Source organism: Arachis hypogaea, chromosome 7 (assembly GCF_003086295.3).
Source record: "Arachis hypogaea cultivar Tifrunner chromosome 7, arahy.Tifrunner.gnm2.J5K5, whole genome shotgun sequence".
NCBI classification, from domain to species: Eukaryota; Viridiplantae; Streptophyta; class Magnoliopsida; order Fabales; family Fabaceae; genus Arachis; species Arachis hypogaea.
This window is the reverse complement of record NC_092042.1, coordinates 64,818,268-64,845,398: the sequence shown is the minus strand read 5'-3', so window position 1 is coordinate 64,845,398 and position 27,131 is coordinate 64,818,268. Positions and strand designations below refer to the sequence as shown.

The window sequence follows — 27,131 nt, the reverse complement described above, 5'->3', positions numbered from 1 at the left end:
TTTTAATTGACTCAAATTGAACCCCCAAATTTCAAAAGTATATTCACGTTAGCCCTTTTGCTTATCTCCATTAATGGCATGCCTAGCTAGAACGTTAAGTGACACGTTGGATGACAGATGGCTTGCTAACACTTATCTGACATGGTAAAAATTGTGATAGGCTTAATTTAGCCCCCTTTTAATGAACTTAAAACCCTAACAATGAGACCAAATTCTCAAATTGAGATAATTGTTTGGGTGCTAGTGAAGATGCTCACGAGTACTAACCAAGGTTCTGGGAAGTTACAGCAGGTTTCGTTCACATGGAAGTGTGGCAAGGAACCCAAGTCGAGCTAGAACTGAAAAGGTTCTACACTAGTGCAGTTGTGGGATGCATCCCAATCTTCCCTGGTAAAGAACAGAAGTACCTCCAGAGAGACCCTTTTTTGGATGCCTAAACTATAATGTAAGCTCTTGAACTGCTTCCTTCTGGAATTTACCTCTTCTTTTTATAATGCATGCTCAATTTATTTTTGTGGTTCTTGCTGTGATAGACCTTTGGAAAGAGATGGAGTAGTTTTGTGTGGACAAATGGTGAGAATGGAGAAGTCATTAGTGGGAGAAATGAAGATGAAAATAGTGTTGAGCATTGGAAGAAGAATGTGGGTTGGAGGATTAGTACAATAAAAGTATGGAACAGTACTTTGAGTTTTTCTGTTGTTTTGTTTGTGGTTATAGTCATTGGCTATGTCTTAGGTGTAGAAAAGTGATGAATAAAATTTAATTAATTATGTTACAAATCTATTTTTTTCAATTATGTAATTTACAAATTAGAAATTCCAAATATGTTTTTTAACTATGATGTTTATGACAGTGGAAGACATACGATAAACCACAATTTTATGGTTTATCTTGTATTGAATTTTGTGGATTTTATCAACTTTTACCACATTTATTCAAGAAATAGCATAGTTTTGTGAATTCTTCCTAATTTGTGCTTAAGAATGAAGACATACTTTTTAGGTCTTTAATTTGCTAAATTTAATTCACTTTAATTCCACCCGATGCCTTGATGTGTTTGATAAAGTTATTTTAGATTTAGAAGGTAAAGATTGGATTGAAGGAATGAAGAAAAAGCATGTAAAAGTGGAAAATTCATGAAAAAATGAAAGATTTGCTAAGTTGTCAATCCTGACCTATTAGTACTAAATCAATCATAACTTGAGCTACAAAGATTCAAATGAGGTGTTTTTAGTTGCGTTGGAAACCTAACATCTGAGGCTTCAAAATGATATACAATTTTCCATAGTTGACACCATTTAGGTGATGCGTACGCGTGACAGGATCAGCGTGCTTCACTTAAGGTAACACGTGACTAGCGATTTCTGAAGTATTTTGGGCCCAATCCAACCCATTTCTGATGTTATTGAAACAAGGATTGAAGGGAGAATGAACCAAGTAGTCATAATGAAGTTTTAGCCATGTTTTAGGTTAGGTTTCTAGAAAGAAAAGCTCGCTTTTCTCTTTAGAATATATGGTTTTGTTCTTAATTTTCTCTTAGATTTATGTTTAAATTCTTGTTTTGATTTAGTTTTCCTTACAATCTCTTACTATTACTTCTTTGTTATCTTAGTTTTATTTGTTATTTCTTTTATTTTGTTGCTTTGATGCTTATGAACTCTTGTTAATTTTTATTTTCATTAATGCAATTTGATGTTTATTTGTTTATTGTTGCTTAATTTAGTTGTTATTATTGTTTTCTTGTATTTGGTAGCCATAGATTTTATATTCTTGCACTTTTACTATGCTTTTCTTTTATGCCTTCCAAGTATTTCATAAAATGCTTGGTTGGATTTTAGAGTAGAATTTTGTACTCTTGGCTTGAGATGAGTAATTGGAAACTCTTGAATTGTCAAATTTTTTTGTTGATTGGTGAGAGGATTGCTAGTTGGCTTGAATTCCACTAAAGCTAATCTTTGATTAGGACTTGTGGACTAGAGTCAATTTTACTCAGTTGACTTTCCTTCAATTGTTAGAGGATAACTAAGTGAGAGCAAAAGACAATTACCATCACAATTGAGGATGATAATGAGGATAGGAATTTCAATTCTCACTCCTTACCAAGACGTTTCTTAGTTGTTAGATTATCTTTTTGTTATTTACATTGCTTGTCTATCATTCATAAACCCCAAAAATACCTTTATAACCAATAACATGCACACTTCCCTTCAATTCATTGAGAGACGACCCGAGATTTAAATACTCTCGGTTTTTATTGGTTTGACTTAAGTGACAAACAAAAATTAAACTTTGATTGAGGGTTGTCTATCGGTTTAGATTTATACTTTGACGGAATTATTTTGTGGAAATTCTTAACTGACGATTTCCCTCTATCAAGATATTGTAAAATGGAGTGGTGAACCTCAAACATAAACATGACATAGGCTCACTATTTTACCAATCTGCAAATAAGATTAATGAACCAACCTGTCATATATATCAATTCTCCAAATTGCAAAATAAATTATAGTAATAAACCTATCATATAGTAATAAACATTCAATTTGAATTCATAAAGTAATCATAGTCATGACAATGAGCATTCTAATATATAAAATAAACCAAGAATGATGTCTAGAGTATCATCAAACACCATATATTACAAAAATAATAAACAACCATTAACACAGTCATAAACAGCCACAAAACAACCTCAAAATACATAACTTCAGATCAGATTTATCAACTTCATCCATACAAAACAATATAAATTGATCTCTATTTCTTCCTAGGTGGTTTGAAGGCTGGATTGGGGACAAATTTCATAATCCCTACTAACCTTGATGTTGTCCTAGAACTAGCTCCTTGCATTAGGTTCACACCAAGAGTTGCTCTTCTTTTAGGCAGCAACTTATCAGGCCTTGTAACTGGAGGTGGAGGTGGGTTCAGGGATGGATCTGATGGAGGCACCTACGTGTAATTGGAAGTATTTAATTGATTAGGGATAAGCATATGAAATTTTAAAAATATAATTAATGATAATGTTTCCTGTTCTATTATTTCTGGATGCGAATAAGTGGGTTGGGTGAGATCTATCTTTGAAACCTATGGAGTATCAACAGTTTGTGTATCAGCAGTATCAACAGCTGCTGCAGCATCATTTGGTGCATTTAGGTTAACTCCATCTTGGGATTTAGATTTAGCTACAATAGCAGCAGTAGCAGTAAGAGCACAGGCAATACTGTCAACTTTCCCACGAGAGTAGCTTCTTTTAGTGTGTCCTTTAGCACCACAGTAAGTACAAGTGAATTTTTTGTAAATCCTTTTTAACTTGGTTGCAGTTTTGGATGTCTTACTGCCCAAAGGCTCCTCATCAACGTCCTTTCTCTTCTTTTTCTTAAGATTTTCAGGCCTTCTCATAGTCTTAGGTGCTTGAGGCTTGCTATATTGAGAAATCTCCCATAGCTCCTCACCTGGTATTGAATTTAAGGAATGCATGTATGTAGCCCTATATGCCTCCATAGTCAACTAATGATGACAAAAGTCTTCAAAATTTTTGTTTATCCTTGAAATTGCTCCACATGCATGAACACATGGCATTCCTACAAAGTCGTATTTTAATTAGTTATAATCTAAAATCCTTAATAACACAAGTTAATAATGTTAACTAAAAAAATTGGACCTATTATCTGCCAAAATCTACAAGTACAGATGCTTTTGCTTAGATTAACTGCCATGTTAGTAGGCCAGCTGTGAACCTCAAACCTTTGATAGCCTTCATCTCCACACCATATAGGTGTTCACTTCTGCGATTTTTTCCTGATCTTCGCCAGTTGGCTGTGTTGGATTGGGAGTAGCTTACCAATATGATGAGACAGTTTCACTTTATTTTTGGCAATTGACCTCATTGCAAACATCCAAACCTCCACTAATAGTGTTATAATTGGCTTTGCTCTAAACTCTTTGACCCTTAAGTTAAATACCTCACAAGAATTATTACAAATGTTTCCTATTTTTGGTCCATAGCTAAAAAATGCTCTTGTCCATGGCTCTTTCAGCCACTTGTCCAAGTATGCCTATGCCTCTTCATTTCTCTTCTTTAGCCTATCCATCTTCTGTTGAAACTCGTGCTGAGTAGTTTTCCTAGCACAATCCCACAACATGCCTCTTAGGTCCTGCCCCTTCCACTACTTATTAAAATTCCACCATAGATGCCATACACAGAACCTGTGGTAGACCTAAGGCATCAATTCGTTCATTACTGGTATCAATCCCTAAAACAAACAATATGCGAAAATTCAGTATAGTGCCTCAGTTGGCCCCTAAAATACAATTAATGAACTCAAACTGATCCCTTAAATTATTTAAATGTTTCAAAATTGAACCCCATATCAGAAATGTATATTATATAAAACATTCAATTTATGTACCTTTTGCATGTCGGACATGAAGCACCATCCATTTTGAGTATAGACACCAAGGTCTTCAAGGAGCAATTCGAGAAACCACATCCAATTGTCCTTATTCTCAACATCTACAATCGCCTAAGCAATCAAATATATGCGATTGTTAGTATCCTACCCCACAGCTGAAAGTATTTGTCCCCTGAAATGAGTTTTTAAGAAATCTCCATCTGGCCCAATCAATGGTCGACAGCCAGCCTTGAACCCCTTTTTGTAGCCATCCAGAAAAATATACATTCTTTTAAAGATTGGTTTACCTTCAACATGTGGAGTCACTCTAATCTTGATTGTCGGCTGATGAGCGGATAATTTATATGCTTTTTGCAATTGTTTTCATATAGTTTTTAGTATGTTTCTTTAAGTTTTACTAAGTTTTCATAGGTTTTAGTGCAAAATTCACATTTTTAGATTCTACTTTGAGTTTTTATTTTTTTATGCAATTTCAGGTATTTTCTGGCTGAAATTGAGGAGTTGGAGCAAAAGTCTGATTCAGGGACAGAGAAAGCACTGCAGTTGTTGTTTGGATCTGACCTCCTTGCATTCGAAAGAGCTTTTTTGGAGCTACAGAAATCCAAATGGAGCGTTCTCAATGACTATGGAAAGATAACATCCAGAGATTTCTAGAAATGTATAATAGTCCATATTTTGCTTCAGAATCAAAGGCCCAAAACTGGCGTTCAAAGCCAGCTTCCTGCCCTATTCTGGCGTCTAGCGTCTAAAGGGAAAGAGACCAGCATCCAACGCCCATAAAGGACCCCCTAGCCAGCGTTCAACACCCTAGATGCCTCCTAGCACGTGGATATCAATCAAGCTCAGCCCAAACACTCACCAAGTGGGCCACGGAAGTGGATTTTAGCACTAAAAGACTGTTTTACCCTTCTTATGTAATATTTAGTCATTAGCCTAGTTTTATTTGAAAACTTTACAATCTTCAGAACTTTTGACACTTTACACGTTTATCATTGTATTTTCTATCAGTATGAGTTTCTAAACCTCCTAGGTTGAGGGGAAGAGCTCTGGTGAGTTTTATGGATTAATAAAGTACTACTGTTCTATCTTAATACATGTTTGATTCTCTATTCTAAGATGTATATCCGTTCTTCATCATTATGAATGCATTGAACCAGCACAAGGTTATCTCATTCTACAGGGGTTCAGAGTGAGTCTTTCATCGGACAATGATGAACCACCAGCTTGATCATACATCTCTTAGACAGCTAATCCATGACTTCGTTGGGGACTTCTCGAGACACCAGTCCAGCCGAGGTACATGGAGATTAGAGTCTTTGTGGTAAAGGCTAGAACAAAAGGCGCAACATCCTTTGATCCGAAAGATTCGACCTTGTCTGTGGCATTTTGAGTAGGATCCCAAAAGAGAATAAACTGTAGGAGCTTCACCCTCTATCAGACTGGATCCGCACTAACCCTGGGGTTCAGATCTGGAGGAGCATTGGCGATCTTGTAATAAAGGCGTTGATCGCATACAGCCTGCCATAGAAGAAATCATTCACAGTTGGAATAGACAGTAAGACCGGATTAATCCAGAAGAACAAAGTATCTCCAAGCCTTAACCATCTTCATATCATTGCAAACACATCAACCTAATAACATTTTATTTATTTTTTTCATGCGAATTAAACAAACAAACAACTCTTCTATCTGCCTGACTAAGATCTACAAGAAAATCATAGCTTGCTTCAAATTACAATCCTCGTGGGATCTACCCTGACTCACTCAGGTATTACTTAGACGACTCAGTGCACTTGCTGGTTCAGTTGTACGAAGTGTGAGAATTCGTGCACCAAGTTTTTAGCGCCGTTGCCGGGGATTGTTCGAGTTTGGGCAAACTAACGGATTATCTTGTTGCTTAGATTAGGTATTATCTTTAATTTTTAAGTCTTTATTTTCTTCTTCATTTTCGAAAAATAGAAAAATTTCAAAAACCTTTACTTTTCTTTATTTGATATTTGTTTTTGGTTTGAGTCTTTTGTTTGTGTTCTTGTTGAAATTTTTGAATTTCTTGAGTCTTTTTCTAAAAATTTTCAAAAATAGTGTCTTTTGTTTGAGCCTTGTGTCAATCTTTAAGTTTGGTGTCTTCTTGTGTTTTTCTTTTAAAGTTTTCAAATTTTGTGTCTTTGGTTATTTTTAAGTTTGTTGTCCTTTGCATGTTCTTGTTTTCTTTGAATTCCTTAAATTTTGTTCTTGGTGTTCTTACGGATCTTCAAAGTGTTCTTGTTTTAATCTTAAAATTTTTAGGTTTGGTGTGTTTTGGTGTTTGTTCTCTTGATCTTCAAATATTAGTACTTCTTTGATCTAAAAATTTTAAGTTTGGTGTCTTTTGGTTGTTTTTCTCTTTCTTCATTAAATTCAAAAATAAAAAAATAAAATATCTTTTCTTATCTTTATCTCAATTTTCGAAAATTACAACCAATTTTTCAAAATTTAATTTCAAAATCAGTATCTTATCTTAGTTTTAAATTTCAAATTCAAATCTTTTCAAAAATCATATCTTTTTCAAATTACTATCTTATCTTTCTATCTTTCTTTAAAATTCAAAAATATTATCTTATCTTATTTCAAATTCAAATTTTAAAATTCAATTTTCAAAATTTAAAAATTTAAATTTTCACAATTCAAATTTCAAAATCAAATCTTTTTCAAATCTTTTCAAATTCTTATCTTATCTTTTCTAATTTCAAATTTTAAATTCAAATCTTTTCAAATTCTATCTTATCTTTTCTAATTTTAAATTTTAAATTCAAATCTTCTATCTTATCTTGTTTTCAAATATTTCTTAATTAGTTAGTTGTTTTCTCTTTCTTTTTTTTCAAAACTTCCTAACTAATTCTTCTCTCTCCTATTTTCGAAAATTCTCTTCTATCTCTCTCTTCTATTTTCAAAAATTCATCAATTAATTTTCAAATCTTTTTAATTAATTAGCTTCTATTTTTGAATTTCATTAATAAATAAAATAAAAACAAAAATACCTTAATTATTGTTTATCTTGTTACTTCTAATTTTTGAATTCTTCTTCTTCTCTCTTATTCGAATTCTTCTTCTCTCATCTATATCTTTATTCTTCTTTCCTTTCTTCTTCACATCTCAGAGGGAATCCTCTGTTCTTGAACATAGAACTCTCATTCTCCTTCTTTCTTGTTTTTTTTCTTGTTTATGACTAGGAACAGTGATAAATAACATCTTTTAAATCTTGATCCTGAACCTGAGAGGACTTTAAGAAGGAGCTTACAACAAGTCAAAGCACAATACTCTGAAAGAAACCTCTTAGAAAATTTTGAACAAGAAGCTGAAGACATGGCAGCAAAGCCTAATCATGAAGGAGAGGCAAGAAAAGTTCTTGGTGACTACACCATACCTACCTCTGATTTCTATGGAAGAAGTATCTCCATACCTTTTATTAGAGCTAACAACTTTGAGCTTAAGCCTCAGTTAGTCTCTCTTCTGCAACAGAATTGCAAGTTTCATGGACTTTCACAGGAAGATCCACACCAATTTCTGTCATAATTCTTGCAAATCTGTGACACTGTCAAGACTAATAGAGTAGATCCTGAGGTCTACAGACTTATGCTCTATTCCTTTGCTGTTAGAGACAGTGTTAAAATATGGTTGGATTCTCAACCAAAAGAGAGCCTAGACTCTTGGGAGAAGCTAGTCAATGCTTTCTTGGCCAAATTCTTTCCTCCTCAAAGGATGAGAAAAATCAGAGTGGAAGTTCAAACCTTCAGACAAAAAGAAGGTGAATCCCTCTATGAAGCTTGGGAAAGATACAAGCAACTGATCAGGAGATGTCCTCCTGACATGCTCTCAGAATGGTCTATCCTAGGTATCTTCTATGATGGTCTGTATGAGATGTCCAAAATATCATTAGACAGCTCTGCAAGTGGATCACTCCACTTAAAGAAAATGCCTGCAGAAGTAAGAGAACTCATTGAGATGGTTGCTAACACCAATTCATGTACACCTTTGAGAGAATCCTATGAACAATAGGATTACTCAGAAGAAAAGAGTTCTTGAAGTGGACATTCTGAGAACCATATTAGCTTAGAACAAGATCTTGACCCAGCAGGTCAATATGATCTCTCAGCATTTGACTAGAATGCAAGCTGCAGCTGGCAGCACTCAAGAAGCTTCCTCTGAAGAAGAAGCGTATGATCCTGATCAACCCACCATGGAAGAGGTGAATTACATGGGAGAACCCTATGGAAACACCTACAAAGCTTCATGGAGGAACCATCCTAACCTTTTATGGAAGGATCAACAGAAGCCTCAACAAGGCTTCAATAATAATCAAGGTGGAAGAACCCAGAATAGGTTCAACAACAGACCACCATTCCCATCTTCTCAGGGAATATGGAGTCTCCTAAGCAGAGCCTTTTTGACTTAGTCATTCTAGTCTCCAGCATCTCTAAGACCACTCATAGTTTCATAACTGAAACAAGATCTTCCATTAGAAATTTGGAGATACAAGTTGGTCAACTGAGCAAGAGAATCACTGAGAGTCCTCCTAACACTCTTCCTAGTAACACTGAAGTGATCCCAAAAGAAGAGTGCAAGGCCTTCACCACTGAGGCTGAGGCTAAATCTAGAGAGACTGGGATGACGTTGAACGCTAGTGAAGAGCATCTCACTGAGTGTTCAACGCCCAAAATGGCCAAGAGCCTGGCATTGAAAGCCAGTAAAGAGCATATCACTGCGCGTTCAACGCCCAACTTGGCACCAAAGCTGGCGCTAAATGCCAGTGAGGAAGCCCTCACTGGGCGTTCAACGCCCAAACAGGTAGGGACTCTGGCGTTGAACGCCAGTAAGGCAGCCCTGCTGGGCGTTCAATGCCCAACATAGTAAGGAAACTAGCGTTGAATGCCAGTAATAGCACACCCTCTGAGTACTCAATACCCATTCAAGAAATTCCTATCCAGGAACTAAAGGAAGCCAAGGCTCATATAGAGACCATAGAGGTTCCCTTGCATGCACTCCTACAATGCATGAGTTCTAATGAATACTCATCCTCTGATGAGAATGAGGACACTAGGGAAGAGCAAGTTGCTCAGTACCTAGGAGCTCTCATGAAACTGAATGCCAAGCTGTTTAGTACAAAGCATTTTGAAGGTTGTAGTAGGCTTAGAGAAGGGAGGTTGAATCTATGCCTTTCTTTTAAGTTATTGTTATATCCCTTTAAAGCAAACTTTTAATTCTGATTCTGTTTGAACTTAGCAGCAGAAAATTTATGAGACATATTTATTTTTATCTCATGAATATCAGAAAACAGAACAGAGCAGAAATGAGAGAAGCTGACACCATCATGTAGCTTGGTTCAGTTGCCTTGTACAATGTAACTTACATCCAGTCTCCACCATAACAATGGTGGAATTTCCACTAAAGTTAAAGTATTACATACACCAATTCCTCAGGATTGACACAATCCTTTCACTCTTAGTGCTAACCCAACTAAGAAAAGGATACATCACTAGTACAAGATACAAGACACAAACATACCTAAAGAAATCTGAAATAACTCTAGACTTTTCTCTCGAGTGTATCACTTAGCCTCTTTCACTCATTGGCTTTTACTTGAGCTCTCTCATATGCCTTTTCACTCAAGAAATTACAGAAAGATAAACATTAAAAAGAAAGTTACAATTTGTAAAACATGAAGGAGATTGACTCTTCAACAGCCTCTATGCTATGTGATAAGCCAGATTTGCATGTATTTGATTCAGTTCTTCATTTTTGGCAGAATGCTTCTTTAAAAGAAAGTGTTGTCCAAGTAGATGAACTTCTTCAGGGAACTATTCTTAGAACATACACCTCAAGAACACTGGTTATCTCTCCTTAGCTTCTGAATGGTGAAAAATATTCTTTTATCTCCTTGCATGTTGCTGAGTTGCTATCCCTAGGTCAACTTCTTGAGCTTCGTGCTTCACCAACCCAGCCTTCACTTTCTTCCATTAATCCTCAAAATGAGAACTTTGGTTCTGACCCTCTTTTGCTGACCGAAAGTCACAAATCAGCAGAAACATATATCTTCAATAGTATACCCAGATCTTGGCCATTAAAAAACTACTTGGTCCCCAAGAAATATTTTTAACTGTAGATACATACAGTGTAGAATAGACCATGTATCCCATTTTCAGACTGGCAGAGAGTTAGAAAGAAGAGAAGAACATAATATGCATGTAATAGAAAATGGGTTACCTTTGACCTTTGCCTTAGATTGATGTAGTTTGAAATGGTTGATTAGACCTCTGTCTTTCAAGCTTAATCTTTCTCTTTCTTTCTTCTTTAGTGAACAGCTTAGGGAAGAAGCTTTCTTTCTCTTTCTTTGAGTTCTGACCGAGACAGAAAAAAGTGTACATTGCTTTGGAAGCAACTATGGAGGGATTAACTTGCTGAACTCAAGTCGGGCTTGGGTTGGTTCTACTCAAGTTCAGCCCGTTTGGATTCTTTTTCTTATTTTCGGGCTTCTATTGATTTGTGGCCCACTAAGATAGATTTGACTTGCTTTGTATTGGGCTGCTGCAACAATTGTGTTTTAGCCTGCAATATTAATCACAAATAATTAACATTAGTTAGATAATTGCCCAAAAATAATGTTTGTCATCATTAATTAATTAGTTAATTTCTTAACTCAGTAATCTCCCCCTTGATGACAAATATAATTAAAACAATGATCAAAAGGAAAAGAATTTTATTTAAGTTAAGAAGCTTCCCTTTGAATGATGTTACTTGCTTTTATGTTGCTCCCCTTTTCTTTTTCAAATATAGTTCCCCTCTGGATTTATGCTCTTCTCTTCTTTCCTGTTTGCATTTACTTATAGAGAGCACCATAAAGAGCTACACAAAGTTATTTTGATTAAGGGAGTTTAAACAATCAACACTATAAATCCAGCCCAATACTGAACATATTATGTCAGCAACAAAATCAGATCATCAAGATTAATCAAGGACAAACCAACAACATATGAAAGCAAATTCCTATTGGAATTTCAATACACTCCCTACAGTAGCACAGTTGCAAATTAAAATTTATATGCTCAAAACTATCAGCAGCAGCAATTAATCAAAATTCACTATTAAAATCACAAAAAAAATCAGTAGCAGCAATAAAGTTCAGCATTCAGTTAGCAGCATTCAGTCAGCAGCTATTACTCCCCTTTTTGTCATCAAGGGTGGAGCATAAGCAAGAAAAACAACACCTTAAATCCTGCAGGAAGGTGTTAGAGCTCAATCCAAAATATCAAATAAATTAAAATTAAGTGCAGCAGTAGTTAGAGTATTACAGTCATCCAAGACAACAAAAACTAGTTCAAAAGTAACAAAAAAAAAAATAGTTTTCATGAGACGAAAAGAGAGCAGATAGCAGCAGTTTCATGAGATAAATATAGGCATCTGAACCATTCCCCTCCGAATCAGCTTTGTCATCAGCATCAGTGGCAGGATCTTCATCTTGTTGAAGATTATCAATGAACTTCATAAATACAGCCACTCTATCCCTTGATTTCCAGAGGAAATTCTCATGCTTGCTTGCTAGCTTCCTTTGTTCCTTACTCATGGCAATTATGTGATTAGATTGGGAGACAGACTCCTAGACTACATCTTTGACAACATTCAACAAGACAGATTTTTGTCCAATGGAGATGGAAGTGCCCTCGGTAGAAGGAATGGGGGATTCCTCAGGAATAAACTCATCATCTTCATAATCTAGAACCACTCTCTCACATCGAGTAGGTCCTTTTTGCTGTTTCACTGCACCACCTCCCTTTAGATATGAATGTCTATTTTCATAATCCTTATTGGACAAATCAACACCAAAATGCTAAAAAATACAAGTTAGAAACATGCCATAAGAAAGTGCTTTGTCTTTCTCACTTCTAACAGAGTCAAACATGTTCTAACCATCAAATAAGCAAATGAAATTTCTGTTTTGGTGAGCATGGCATATAAAATAAGAGACATGGTCAGTGTAAGAAACCCTTTGATATGAACAACTTTGAGGAAGTATGATGTGGTTGACAATTCAGTGCAACTGAGCACGTTCATATCCTAGGGTTTTGTGAGTGGGAGTAATGCCATCAATCAAGGAGACATGTTCACAAATATGAGCCAAAGCATCATTGAAAGAAATTTCAACTCCTTCATCCCACTTAACAGAAGTCTAAGCACAAGGCCAAACATCAGTATACTTCAATGAATTACTGATTGTTTCATTATTTAAAACTATGTCTCTTCCCTTAACATAAGAGTGAACAGTGCCCTCATGATATGTCATGTTTGCATAAAACTCTTTTACCAACAGAGGATAAACAGGTTTTTTGATATAAAAAGGTGATTCCAATCTAAAAATTCCAAATTTTCAACATATGGAAAACCTTTCTTGTTCAGGTTAGGCAAATCAGCAAGAAAAGAGGGACACAGGGTACGTTACTTGATAACTCCATCATAAAAGTCATTGTTCATGGCAGACCTAAATCTATAAGGATTATAGTTAGAGTGAGATGTCATGAAGTGGGATTTATGTGCAAAGGGATCAATGTCTAGTTCTTTAACTGATTTAAGGGGTATACGAGGATTACCTCTCTGTGAACGCAAGGGAACAGACCTTGTCCTAGGTTGTGTGGGCTCAGAGGCAGGTTCAGGCGCTACTGGTCGTTTCCCTTTTGACAAGCTCGGCTTTGATGACCCAGGCTTTGATTGAGGTTCCATTGGAGGTGGCATTGGCTTGGCTAAAGGTGGAACCTTGGAAGGATTCTTTGTGCGAGCCATAGTATCCGGACGAGGAGGTGAGGTTGGAAGAGAAGGTAAAGGAGTGAAGGTTCGGTCTTGGGAGTGAGTTGAGGGTTTTGTAGGAAGCTTGTAAACCTTTTCACAAGGAGGCCTTTTAGCTAAGGTTTTCTTCCTCATTTGGTTGGTTTCAGATTTTTGAGGGAAGAGAAGCAGTAAAGATAGTGGGGAGAAACCGAAGGGTTTGAGGAGGAGTTATGGAGGGAAGAGAAGGAGTGTTGGTAACTGATAAACCCATATTTTATGATATATTTTGTGCTTAGTTTGAGTGATTTATTCAATCCTTCACCCACTTATTCATATTAATTGCATGGTTTTACTTTCCCTTCCTTATTATGTGATGTATGTGAAAAACATGTTTTCTATGCTTTAGAAATAATTATTTTAATTACCTTTATTTCCATTCGATCCCATGATTAGTGTGTTGAGTAGTTTCAGATCTTCTAAGGTAGGAATCACTTAAAGGATGGAAAAAGGAACATACAAAAATGGAAGGAAAGCGTAAAATGGAGTTTTGGAGAAACTGGCATCCACCCGACCGCATGGACGACGCGGCCGCATGCCAGGCGCGAAAAAGCAGTGACGCGGTCGCATGACTGACGCGACCGCGCACCTAAAGAAGAACACCTATGACGCGGCCGCATGACTGACGCGACCGCGCGATAAGAAAAACTCCAATTGACGTGACCGCGTGACCCACGCGGACACGTGACAGAGGCCACGCACCAGAAATTGCAGAAAACGCTCATAGCGAATTCTGAAGCCCTTTTTGGCCCAAATCCAAGTCCAGAAGGCATAAACCAGAGGTTATGAAGTGGGGGAATGCATCCATTCGGGGGGAGCTCGCATTTTTAGTTACAATTCATGATTTAGGTTTAGTTTGGAGAAAGGTTCTCTCCTCTCTCTCTTAGGATAGGGATTTAGGACTTTTCTTAGTTTTAGGAGTGACTCTCGATCCCAGGTTCAATGTTTCTTTTTATTTACTTTCTCTTTTATTTGTCTATGAACTTTTCCATGTTACATTTGATATTTCTATTTAATATAATTTGAGGTATTTTCAGATTTATGATTGCTTTATTCTATTTATGATGTCTTCAATTTAATTTAGAATTTTCCCTCTTGGCTTGAGTTAAATAATTGGTAACTCTTGAATTATCAAATAAAGCAGTGGTTGAAATTGGCAGATCGCTCTAAAGCTAGTCTTCCCATAGGGATTGACTAGGACTTGAGGATCAAACTAATTATTTCACTTGACTTTCCTTTGCTTTAGTAAAGGTTAACTAAGTGGGATTAAAATCCAATTCTCATCACAATTGATAAGGATAGGACTTCCGGTTCTAATACCTTGCCAAAAGTTTTATTAGTTATTAATTTATCAATTCTGTAATCTATTTCTCTTGCTTGAAACCTTTTTCAACCCCAAACACTGTTTTTTCATAACCAATAATAAGAACATACCTCCCTACAATTCCTTGGGAAGACGACCCGAGGTTTAAATACTCGGTTATCAATTTTAAAGGGGTTTGTTACTTGTGACAACCAAAACGTTTGCACGAAGGGATTTCTGTTGGTTTAGAATCTATATCTACAACGTGACTATTTTTAGAAAGTTCTTTACCAGCAAAAATCCTAACATCAAAATGGCGCCGTTGCCGGGGAATTGCAAACGTGTGCCTTATTATTGGTTATTGTAAATATTTTTCAAAAATTTTTTTTTTCTTTTACTTGTTTATTTGTTTCTCCTTTTTCCCCCTTATTTCTGATAACTACTATGAATTCTCACCCCTCTCGCTTTGAGTTTGGTTCTAACTTTGTTGAAGGAAATAGAAACCACAGCAGGAATATGCATCAAGGTCAGACCAATCAAGAATGGATGGAGCCAAGAGGATCTAATCAACCCTTTAGGCAACAACACCCTCCAAGATATCATGGACAACGACCATTCTACAATGCATACCCAGCTGAAAGATATGGTGGACAACCTTGTAACTACCAACAAGCCCCACCCCGTGCCTATAAACCATCCTCACAACATAACTTTGAACCACCACACTCACAAGCCCCCTTTCCACTATTCACCTCCACATGACCCTAACCCGTATCCACCATACCAACCACCTTATGAGCCAAATGAACCATACATAGAACCACCACCTCAATATACACCATCTCCTTATCATTATCAAGACGAACCACCTTCCTACCATGAACCCTTTCTCCCAACAAATGAACCCTCCTATCCACCCCAAACTTCCATGAAGAAAGCATTTGCCAATCTGAACTCTACTATACAAGCTCTCGCCGCCCAAATCGGACCACCAAATACCTTTAATATACAACCCTCAAGCTCCAATACACTTTCATCTCAACCACATAATGATCCACCCATCCCATCACCACCATCCGTGGAAGAGCACCAACATCCATCAATCCAAGAGCAACATGATCCCACTGATACTATTGACATAGAACAAAAGAGAAAGGATCATCTTCGCAAATCCATACTTCATAATGAGCTCGAGGAGGCACTAAAGGTGAAGGTAGTAGAGACCCTTAAAGTTGACAGCGCGGTTGAAGAACTAGTGAAAGAAGACAACAAGGAGGATTTTGTGCTTGAAGGTGAAGAAATAGTTGAAAAGAAAATCATCGAGGACGAATATAATTGCATACTTAAATACCTAGATCAAGATAGAAATCGATTACCTTTCCGAAGTTCGGACATTCAAAGAACCCCCATGGTTTCATGTGGGAAATCTACTGAAGAATGTAACAGGAAGGAGAAATTGGGCACTCCGGTGGATAGTGAGCAGCACGATTTGATATTGGAACAAGTGGAGAAAGCCGGAATTATTGAAGAAGTAGAGGAGGCAATGGTTGAAGACTTAGGAGATGCTGAACCTCCATGGGAAAGTCAAGTTATAGAGCACCCTTCAAAGACGTTTGAAGCTGATGTTGAGGAGGGTGTACAACCTCCAAAGCATATCATAGTTGAAGACTTTGAAGGAGACGATCAAGAGATGGATTCAATCATTGATGAATACTTATCTACATTTGAATCCTCTTCCATTGGACTTGATATGGAGTTTAAAGGAGATGAAACACAACATCCCATGCCCTTGGTGAACAATGAAGAAAAGATTAAATTAGAAGAAAGCTACCAAGAGGAAGAGGTTGAAATTGAAGAAGCTTGCAAAGAGGTGGAAGATGTCAGAGGAGAGCACAAGGGAGTAGAGCTTGCACGTTCATTAAAAACACCTCCGCCTAAGTTGCCATCATCCTTCACAACATTCAAGTGGGTAAAATTCATATCCCTTAGCTTTCTAATTCCATTTGAATATGGGCTACTGGAGACAGATGGTCAACTTAGAGCTCTCTGTGGCATTAAGAGTAAGAAGAAGATGGTCAGTGATAAGATTTATCCTGCAAGGTTCAACATGGTTGTGTACTCAAAATTTAAACGTAAAGGTTGGTGTAAAGCTCAACTAAATGGGTCTAGGAAGTTGTTTGGCCGCTTCAGTGAGAATTCAGACTGTTTGCCACCCGGCTGGAACAATATTGCTCAACAAGAAGACGGGTGCAAAAGCAAGATTTGGGACCCCGGAATTCAATCTAGAAATCAACACTCTTGGGGCCTTGTCACTTGCTTTAACTTACTTGAAGGCTTTCTGCGCCTAGTTTGGAACCCCGGAGGCTACTGGAACTCCAAACATTGGTGGAGATTTTTGGATGAGTTCAAGCACAAGATGCCATAACAGAAAGCTCCTCAAATGTCCAACTTAAGGACTTTAACTAAAAGTGCTAGGTGGGAGACAACCCACCATGGTATGATCGTTCCCTTTTTAGTTTTAATTCGAGTATGTTTTGTTTGTTTTTGAATTTTTACTGAACCTGGAATCATGCATAGCATTCATATTAAGCATTGCACTCTGCATACTGCATAATCAAAAAAAGAAATTTTTTTACGCACGCGACGCGGCAGCGTCGCTGACACGTCCGCGTCACCAGTGCATTATGAAGAAAAGAAAGTTAAACTGAGAGTCACACTGGAGCGTGGCTGGAGGCGTGTAAGTGGCACAAATCGTCCCACGCGACTGCGTCCACATCACATGGGAATAATGGCCTCCCACGCGACCGCGTGCTCCACGTGGCCGCGTGCCCTGATTTTCGACGTAAAAAAGGGTGCACACGAATTATTGTGCGAGAGTGGTGCTGGATTGGTGCTGGACGCCCAATCCCTATCACGCGACTGCGTCGCTGACGCGTCCGCGTCATTCCTTTCTGAAGCCCACTCATGCGATTGCGTCACCCACGCGACCGTGTCACCCAATTTTTGGCAAATTGCAATTCGAACAGAGAGTTGTGCAAAAGTGAGGCTGCACTCCTGCCGCTAGCACAAATTCAATGACGCGATCGCGTGACCCACGCGTCCGCGTCGCCTGACCTTATTGCACACCACGCTGCCGCGTCACCGACGCGACCGCGTCGCCAGCATCGCACACCTATATGCCAAAATATTTTATCTTTTCTTCCCCATCCTAATTTTTCCCCCCTCCTTTCTTACTTACTTCCTCTTCCCTTCTTTCCCTTCTCATTCTTCTTATCTTTCATTTTCTCTTACTTAATTGCATACTTTCATTCATTGCATTATTTTCATTGGTGTTAAACTTTCTTATTCAACTGTTACAACTTTTCTGGTATTATCTGGTGCTTAGTGACTTGTTTACACTGTTGGGTAATATTATTTAAATCAATGCTATTCCTTTATGATATTTGTATTCCTTTTTGCATTGACATGAGCTTATACTGTCTTTCATTACCCACACTCTCCTCTCTTATGTTTCGAATCTTGCACCAACTGTCATGCCATGGCTTCTATTATTTTCTCACTTGCATGTTGTAGCTACCATGTAATTGAGACCCTTATTATCGGGCATTAACACCCATACTTTATTTATTTTCTTATCTTTATTTCTGGGTTACTTTTTCTTCCTTTTCCTCTTCTTTCAGGATGGCCACCGAGGAAGGGAAAAAGAGACACTTCTAAAAGTGGAAACAACCAAGTCCATCTGCACAATCTTTGGAGAAATGCATCAGTTGAAGAAACCCGTCTACTTGCACATCTCAGCATGCACCGAGGATGGTGCAATCTTTAAGTGTGGGGAGGTCGATACCGATCTCCATGGGTTAGTTACTCTTCTATCTCAACACCAATGGTTTAAATACTCGGTTATCAATTTTAATGGGGTTTGTTAGTTGTGACAACCAAAACGTTTGCACGAAGGGATTTCTGTTGGTTTAAAATCTATATCTACAACGCGACTATTTTTAGAAAGTTCTTTACCAGCAAAAATCCTAACGTCAGTAACTATTCCGGGGGTTACCTGAAACTGTAGGTTGATCTCGGACGAGATCTTCTGTGTGGGTCGGAGCTGTTGTGTCCGACTTGTTGGACTTGGTAATGGTGCTGATCCTTTGTCCCCGGAGGGTGGGGGGTACCTGCAAGGGACTCCGATACTTAAGTTAGCAAGGGTATTAAGTAGTTATTGAGTAGAATCAGAGTGTGAGTTATAGCTGGGTGCTCCAGCGTATTTATAATGGTGTAGAGTGACCTCTTTAGATGAGATAAGTTAGTTATCTTATCTTTTATCTTTATCTTATCTTTGACTGGGGTCCTCATATCTTCAAGAAAACTGCCTTTATCTCTATGGGCTTGGGCTGCCTTTGGATTTGGGACGTGTTCCTCTATTTGGGCCATTTGTTGGGCTTTCCTGTGACTTGGCCGAGCTCTTTGAGAAGAGGTCGGGTCATCCTGACCTGAAAAGGTCGGTCGCTTTGTCTGTAGAACATCCCAGGTCAGACAGCTCGACCCAGGGTATGAACAGTGTCCCTGCTCGAGCTCGGTCTTCCTTTTTGAGGTCGAGTCTTTAGTTTTATGACTTCGATCCTTCTTTGGTGAAGCCAAACTCGAGCATTTTGTCGATTTATTTTTTGTAGAGTTCTCCTTTTTTGAATGCGGAACGTTTCTGTTCTGTTTCCTCTGAAAGTGCGCACTTTTGCGTTAGTGCCCTAGCCTTGGGAATGCGCGAGGGTTTTTAATGCCCCCATTAATTGGTTTTCAATGCCCCGTTTCTCTTGCTTTCTTTTATTTTGAACTTCACACACGGAGACATTTTTTTCTCCTTTCTGTAACTTCTCCTTTTCTTTCTTACTTTGGTTGTTTTCGTCTGTCGTCTGCCCTTTCGCTTTTTTCTTTGTGACATTGTTTGGCGATCGTGGGTGCTCTTTTTGCTTTCGACGGCAACTCCTGATCTCTTCGTCTTTGCTCTTCGTGCGCTTCTCCTTTTTCAGGTTGGTTCATCTTCTCTTTTTTGCTTGCATTGTTCTACTTCCTGGTATAGTAGGGTTTTTGTTTGAGTGTATATTTGGGAAAGTTTGAACCTTTTTGCTTTTCTGTATTTTTTGTTGTTGCGATTTCTGGCTTTTTCTTCCCTGATGTTCCCTTGGCAGTTGAAGCTTCCTAAGACTTTTGCATGTTGTTGCCTGATTCGTTTGATTTTTTGAAGAAAAGATTGCGCCTTTATCTGTTTTTTCGTTTGGCATGTTCTTGCTGTTGGGTGGACTGAGGTTGTAATTTCTATCAACGCTTATTTTGATGGCTTTATTTGCTTTTTGTTGGGACGTGTAAAGATGTAGGGTTGTAGGCTTCCCTGAATCTTTTTTCTGCCTCCAAAGGATGCCCTTGGAACCTTTTGGATTGGGTCTTGGGGTTTCCTTTTGTTGCTTTACCTGGTTTCTTTGACACCTATATGCTTTAGTTTTGTGAGTTGCCTCCGTTTATGCCCGAGTTGTTCAATTAGTGTTCCGAGGTGTTTTTTGAGTAATCCAATCTTCTTTTCTTCTTGTAGGACTAGTTAACCATGTCTTCTCACAAAAATATTATTGAGACGTCTTCCCAGGTCCCTGAGGGCATGGCCGATTGAGTGGATTCTATGGTCCTCTTATGCGTCTCGTTGGTTGACTCTGAGTTTTGTCAGCAACTTAGGCAGTTTCATAGGATTTGTAGCAATAGTAGTGACGAGAAGAATTATGAGCTCGTATCTCCGACTTCTGATGAAAGGGTTTGCTTTTCTACCCGGATTGCTGGAGAGCGCCCCCTTTTTTTATGAATATGACTTCTTTTTTAGTCAAATGAATATTACTCTTCCTTTTACCCCTTTTGAAACCAACCTGTTATGGTCCTGTAATGTATCTCCATCCCAACTTCACCCCAATTCCTGGGGTTTTATAAAAATATTTCAGCTGCTGTGTCGTGAATTTGGCATCCCTACTTTGCAATCTCTTTTCTTTTATCTCTTTGTTTTGACAAAGCCTGGTGTAGTGAAGAAGAAAGCCGCTTGGGTTTCTTTCCGAGCTTCACAGGAGAAAAAGGTTTTCTCCATGTTTGATGAGTCTTTTCGTGATTTCAAATATTACTTTTTTAGGGTTCGAGCTATTGAAGGAGCTCGGCCCTTTTTTCCGGATGAGAATGATGAGCCCACCTTTCCTTTAGAGTGGCAAAAGAATGTAGTGGTATCGAGATACTCGTGGGAGATGTTAGATGAGGCTGAACAAGCTTTTGTGATTATGCTGGAAGAAAACTGAGGGGAGCCTCCTCATCTTGACACAAAGAAATTTTTAGCTAACCCCTCTCTCCTCCGAGCTGAGCTGGGTAGTGGTCAATTTTTTCTATTGGTTTGCTTGTTGTGTTTGTCTCTTGTGAGATCTTTTTCTGACTCGTAGCTTGGCTTCCTGTTTGTGATGTTTGTTTGCAGAGATGATTAAGAACAATGAGTCCATGAAGGCCTTTAAGAGGGCAAGGAAGGCTACTGCGGCTCAGAATGCTTCGGCCAAGGTGGCCGGGGAGGGAACTTCTCAGGTTTCATCTAAGCCTTTGGTTACAAGTTCTCTTGGGCCGAGGAAGGTTATCCCCACTCCTCGAGTTTGTTTGATTGATCCTTCTGCTGGTACTTCCTCTCCTTCTGCCGCTCCTTCTCCAAAAAGACCTCGGACTGTCGAGCCGTTTAATCTTGGTGCTCCTGACTTTGCTGCTGTTGGGTTTGTAGATCAACAGATTGCTCCCTATGGTGTCATGCCTACCGACGATGTATCCATTCTTCGTCATTTGGATTTTATTACTCGGAGTGGTATTACACTGGCACACATGGGAGCAGCTTTATACCGAACTGCTCAAGATCTTCCTATCCATGCTACCAAGGCTTTTATGGAGGAGGCAAAATCAGAGTTTGACCGAATTAAAGGTTTAAAGGAGGAGCTCGAGGTGAAAGTGGCTGAGCTGGAGAAGGAGCTGAAAGGGGAAAAGGCCCGGGCTGTTGGTCTAGCGGCTGCCGCTCAACTGGCCGAGGATACGGCGCCAAAACATAAGGATAGCTATGTTACTACTTATAGAGAGATGATGGAGCTCAGGAGTAGGTTGGAATCAGTTCAGGTTGATTACACCGGACTTCAAGGTCATCTTGTAGGTAGTGTTACTGCGGCTTATGAGAATCTGAAAAAGCAATTTCGAGTTCTTGCGCCAAATCTCGACCTTTCCCTTATTAGTCTGGACAATGTTGTTAAGGATGGTAAGATTGTCCCTGACGATCCCGATGATGATGATGATGATCGTCCTTCACTGCCTGCTACCAAGACTTCTGCTGTGCCGACTTCTCCGACTTCTACTGCTGGGATCAATTGTCCAGAAGGGGAACCGGATTGCCAAGTCTTGAACCGAGATGATGGGACGGTAGATGCGGTGCCTCTTCAAACTCGTCCTCCTTCACCCCGAGTTGATGCTGCTGAGAAGTCTTCTGATCTTGTCTGAGTTTTCTCCCTTTTTAATGTAGATAGCCCGGCTTGTGGGCTTTTGAACTCTTTATCTTGTAACTGGTGTTTTGGCGACTGTTGATACCTTTTTGGTTGCTTGTTTAGCAACTTTATTTTGAAAAACAAAGTAGTTTTTGAGCTTCCGGGGCCGATCTTGATGGCCTCTAGAGCTTGCTATTATCATAACTTAGTAGTTTTTATATCATGTCTGCTTGCACTCATCTTGGTACCTTTGTAGGCTGGAATTTTGTTTGACATGATCAGCTTGATTATTTGGCTTGGTTTTGTTTGTAATCCTCCATTTTAGACCTCGTTTAGATCTCTTTTGGGGACTATTTTTGTAATTTCTGTGTCCTGGGCCTGACTTCATCATGTCGGGTCCTGTCGAGTTTGCTTGGTAATCCTCTTTCTTGGACCTTGTTCAGGTCTCTTTTGGGGATTACCTTTTGTAGCTTTACGTCTTTCTGGGCCGATTTCATCACGTCGGGCCCCGTCGAGTTACTTGATGATCCTCTTTCTTGGACCTTGTTCAGGTCTCTTTCAGGGATTATCTTTGTAACTTATGTTTCTGGGCCGACTTCGTCAGGTCGGCCCCTGTCAAGTTTTCTTGGTAATCCTCTTTCTTGGACCTTGTTCAGGTCTCTTTTGGGGATTACCTTTTGTAGCTTTACGTCTTTCTGGGCCGACTTCGTCACGTCGGGCTTTGTCGAGTTACTTGATAATCCTCTTTCTTGGACCTTGTTCAGGTCTCTTTCAGGGATTTATCTTTTGTAACTTTATATTTTCGGGCCGACTTTGTCACGTCGGGCCCTGTCGAGTTACTTGATAATCCTCTTTCCTGGACCTTGTTCAGGTCTCTTTCAGGGATTTATCTTTTGTAACTTTATCTTTTCGGGCCGACTTTCTCACGTCAGGCCCTGTCGAGTTACTTGATAATCCTCTTTCTTGGACCTTGTTCACGTCTCTTTCAGGGATTATCTTTTGTAACTTTTTGTAGGAGTCCGACTTCGTCATGTCGGGCTCTTCGAAGTTATAGTAATCCTCTTTTATAGGGTTGGCCAGACCTCTTTCCAGGGCTCTACTTATAACTTGGGTTGTTGTGGCTGGTCCGACCTTTTGTGCCGGCCAGTCTTTAAGTTATTTTATAGCAATCCATTTTATTAGGACCTCGTCAGGTCCTTTCTATGGATCACTTTCTATAACTTCTTGTATTATTCTGTTTTCATCTTTGCCGATTTTGTAGAATTTGGGTTTTTAGCCCTCATTTTTATCGTGATCGCATAGTGAATTTGGTTTTCACTTTCTGTCGATCTGTAGCTTTACAATTGGGCGATGAATGTTTTTAGAATAATACGACTTGAGTGTTTGTAGAGAATCTGAACAAATTTTATTAAAAGAGAATGCAAATATACATGAGGAGTTAATTTCCTAAATCGGGTGATTTGTAGGTCTTGGCGGGGTGCCTCGTTAAAAAACCTTTTTCAGGAAAAAGAGTGCGCCTTGTCCAAGATCTTTTATCATCCCTAGCAATAATACCTTCTTAAGTTGCAGGCGTGCCATGATCTAGGAAGCTCTCGCCCGTTGAGTTCGGAAAGCTTGTAGTAGCCCTTTCCCAATACTTCTATGACTCGGAAGGGTCCTTTCCAGTTTGCTGCCAGCTTTCCTTCTCCAAGTCGAGTTATTCCTATGTCATTTCGGATTAGGATGAGGTCGTCTTCAGCAAAGGTCCGCTATATTACTTTTCGGTTGTATCTGGAGGTCATTCGTCGTTTCAACGCCTCTTCCCTTATCCGAGCTTTTTCTCGGATTTCTGGAAGTAAGTCGAACTCTTCCCTTTGAAGTTGGGAATTGGCTTTTTCGCTAAAATGGATTACTTTGGGTGATCCTTCTTTGACCTCTACTAGGATCATTGCCTCCATTCCGTAAGCTAATCGGAAGGGTGACTCCTTTGTCGTGGAATGTGGAGTCGTTCGGTACGCCCATGGGACTTGTGGAAGCTCCTCAGCCTAGGCTCCCTTTGCATCCTGTAATCTCCGTTTTAACCCTGCTAATATAACTTTGTTAGCAGCTTCAGCTTGCCCATTGGCTTAGGGGTGCTCAACAGAGGTGAATTGTTGTTTTATATTCAGGTCGGCCGCTAGTTTTCTGAAGCCTGCGTTTGTGAACTGGGTACCATTGTCTGTAGTGATGGAGTATGGAACTCCGAACCTTGTGACGATGTTTCTATATAGGAATTTCCGACTTCTTTGTGCTGTGGCATTGGCTAGGGGTTCTGTCTCGGTCCATTTTGTGAAGTTGTTTATTCCTACTATGAGGAATTTGACTTATCCTGATCCTTGAGGAAAAGGTCCGAGGAGATCGAGTCCCCATTTTGCGAATGGCCAAGGTGAGGTTACGCTGATGAGTTCCTCTGGCTGAGCGGTGTGGAAGTTGGCATGCTTTTGACATGGCGAACATGTCCTTACAAATTCTGTGGCTTCTTTTTGTAGAGTTAGCCAATAGAATCCTGCCCGAAGTACTTTTTTGGCGAGTGCTTGTGCTCTGAGGTGATTGCCACAAATGCCACTGTGTACTTCTTCTAGGATATCTTTAGTGTTGGAAGTCGGCACGCATTTTAGCAATGGTGTTGAAATTCCTCTTTTGTATAAAGTATTATTTATGATGGTGTAGTATTGTGCTTCCCGTTTTAACCTCTTTGCCTCTTTCTCATCTGTAGGGAGGGCTTCTGTTGTGAGGTAATTAATTATGGGGGTCATCCATCCCTGATCGTGACCTGTTATGGCTAGGACCTTTTCTTCTTCTGAGATTGATGGATTCTGTAAAATTTCTTGGATAAGGCTTCCATTGTTGTCTCCTGGTTTGGTACTGGCTAGTTTTGAGAGTGCATTGGCCCGGGCATTCTGTTCTCAGGGTATGTGTCGAATCTCATACTCTCCGAGTTGTCCGAGCTGTTCCCTGGTTTTGTCCAGGTACTTTTTCATAGTGGGGAGCCAATGCACATTTTATTTGAGGAGCCATCCACATATAGATTTCATTCTGTGGGGATTTACGGTGGTCCATAAATTCTGCAATAAAGTTAGCCAGATATTGAGATTTGATGGCCGTCCGAGCTTTGTATTGAAGGTCGAATTCGGACAACTCGACTGCCTATTGCAAGATTCTGCCTGCCAAGTCTGTTTTTTGTAAGATTCCTTTTATGGGCTGGTTGGTCCGAACTTTAATGGTGTGAGACTGGAAATATGGGCGAAGTCGTCGCGATGTTATTTTGAGAGCGTAAGCGAACTTTTCTATTTTCTGGTAGTTTAGCTTGGATCCTTGTATGGCTTTGCTGATAAAGTATATGGGTTATTGCCCGCTGTTGTCTTCTCGGACCAATGCTGAGGCTATTGTCCGATTTCCCACCGCGAGGTACAATATGAGTGGTTCTCCTTCCTGTGGCCGACTTAGTATAGGTGGCCGTCCCAGGAATTTTTTGAAGTCTTGGAAGGGTTGCTCGCATTCTGCTGTCCCTTCAAACTCCTTTCCCTTCCTTAGAGTGGCGTAGAAGGGGAGAGATCTTATTGCTAACCCGGCCAGGAATCTGGAAAAGGCTGCCAACCTCCCATTGAGTTGTTGTACCTCTTTGACACAAGCCGGACTTTTCATGTCGAGTACGGCCCTGCACTTGTCCGGGTTTGCCTCGATTCCTCTCTGTGTGATCATAAAACCCAAGAATTTACCAGCTTCTACTGCGAAGGTACATTTTGTGGGATTGAGTCGCATGCTGTGTCGTCTTATAGTGTTGAATACTTGTGTCAGGTCAGATAATAACATCTCTTTGTTTTGCGTCTTTACTAACATGTCGTCTACGTAGACCTCCATGATCTTTCCGATGTGATCCGAAAAAACTTTGTTCATTAATCTTTGGTAAGTGGCTCCTGCGTTCTTAAGACCGAAGGGCATAACAATGTAGCAGTAATTTGCCTTTGGGGTTAAGAATGAGGTTTTTTCTTGGTCGGGTGGGTACATTAGGATTTGGTTATATCCCGAGTATGCATCCATGAAGGAGAGGTATTTATATCCGGAGGAGGCATCTACCAGAGCGTCGATGTTTGTGAGTGGATAAGGATCTTTCGGGCAGGCTTTGTTGAGATCGGTATAGTCAGTGCACATTCTCCACTTCCCGTTTGACTTTTTTACCAATACGACATTAGCAAGCCATAGTGGGTATTTGACTTCTCTTATGAAACCTGCCTCCAGTAGAGCTCGTACCTGTTCTTCCACAGCTTGAGAGTGTTCTGGTCCTAGCTTTCTACGCCTTTATTGTACCGGCCGAGATCCTGGATAGACTGCTAGCTTGTGGCACATTAGTTCAGGATCTATGCCTGGCATGTCTGCGGCCTTCCATGCAAAGAGGTCGGCGTTGTCTTGTAGAAATTGTATGAGTGATTCTTTTATGTCTCCTTTTAGGAGTGTGCCAATATTGGTTGTTTGGTCCGGGGTATCCTCGATCTGGATTTTCTCTATTTCTCCTTCAGGTTGTGGGCGGAGCTCTTCCCGCCTCTGAACTCCACCGAGCTCAATTGTGTGGAATTCTTCTCCTCTGCCTCTGAGGTTTAGACTTTCATTGTAACAGCGGCGCGCCATCTTCTGATTTGCCTTTATCGTGGCTATTCCTCATGTAGTTGGGAACTTCATGCATAGATGCGGAGTCGAGACTATTGCACCGAGCTGATTTAACGTTGTCTGACCTATTAGAGCATTGTAAGCGTCGACTACGATGTAATCTATTCTGAGTGTTCTTGACTGACTTTATTTTCCGAAAGTTGTGTGAAGCCCCATTGGTTGAACTGGGTTATCTTCTAGCCCGAACAGGCTGTCCGGATATGCTCTGAGTTCTTTTTCTTCCAAGCCGAGTTTGTCGAAAGCAGTTTTGAATAAGATATTGGCAGAGCTCCCCTAGTCTATCAACGTGCGGTGAAGATTTGCATTTGCCAGCATAATAGTAATGACCATGAGATCGTCATGCCCTGATGCAATGCCGGATGCATC

At 39.5% G+C, this 27,131-nt stretch overlaps 1 non-coding gene across 1 annotated transcript; it reads right to left on the bottom strand.

Moving 5' to 3' along the window:
- Positions 1-8,156: 8,156 nt before the first annotated feature.
- On the bottom strand, positions 8,157-8,265 carry LOC112704359 (small nucleolar RNA R71). Its single transcript, XR_003154987.1, has one exon. It is a non-coding gene; the product is annotated as a small nucleolar RNA R71 (small nucleolar RNA).
- Positions 8,266-27,131: the final 18,866 nt, after the last annotated feature.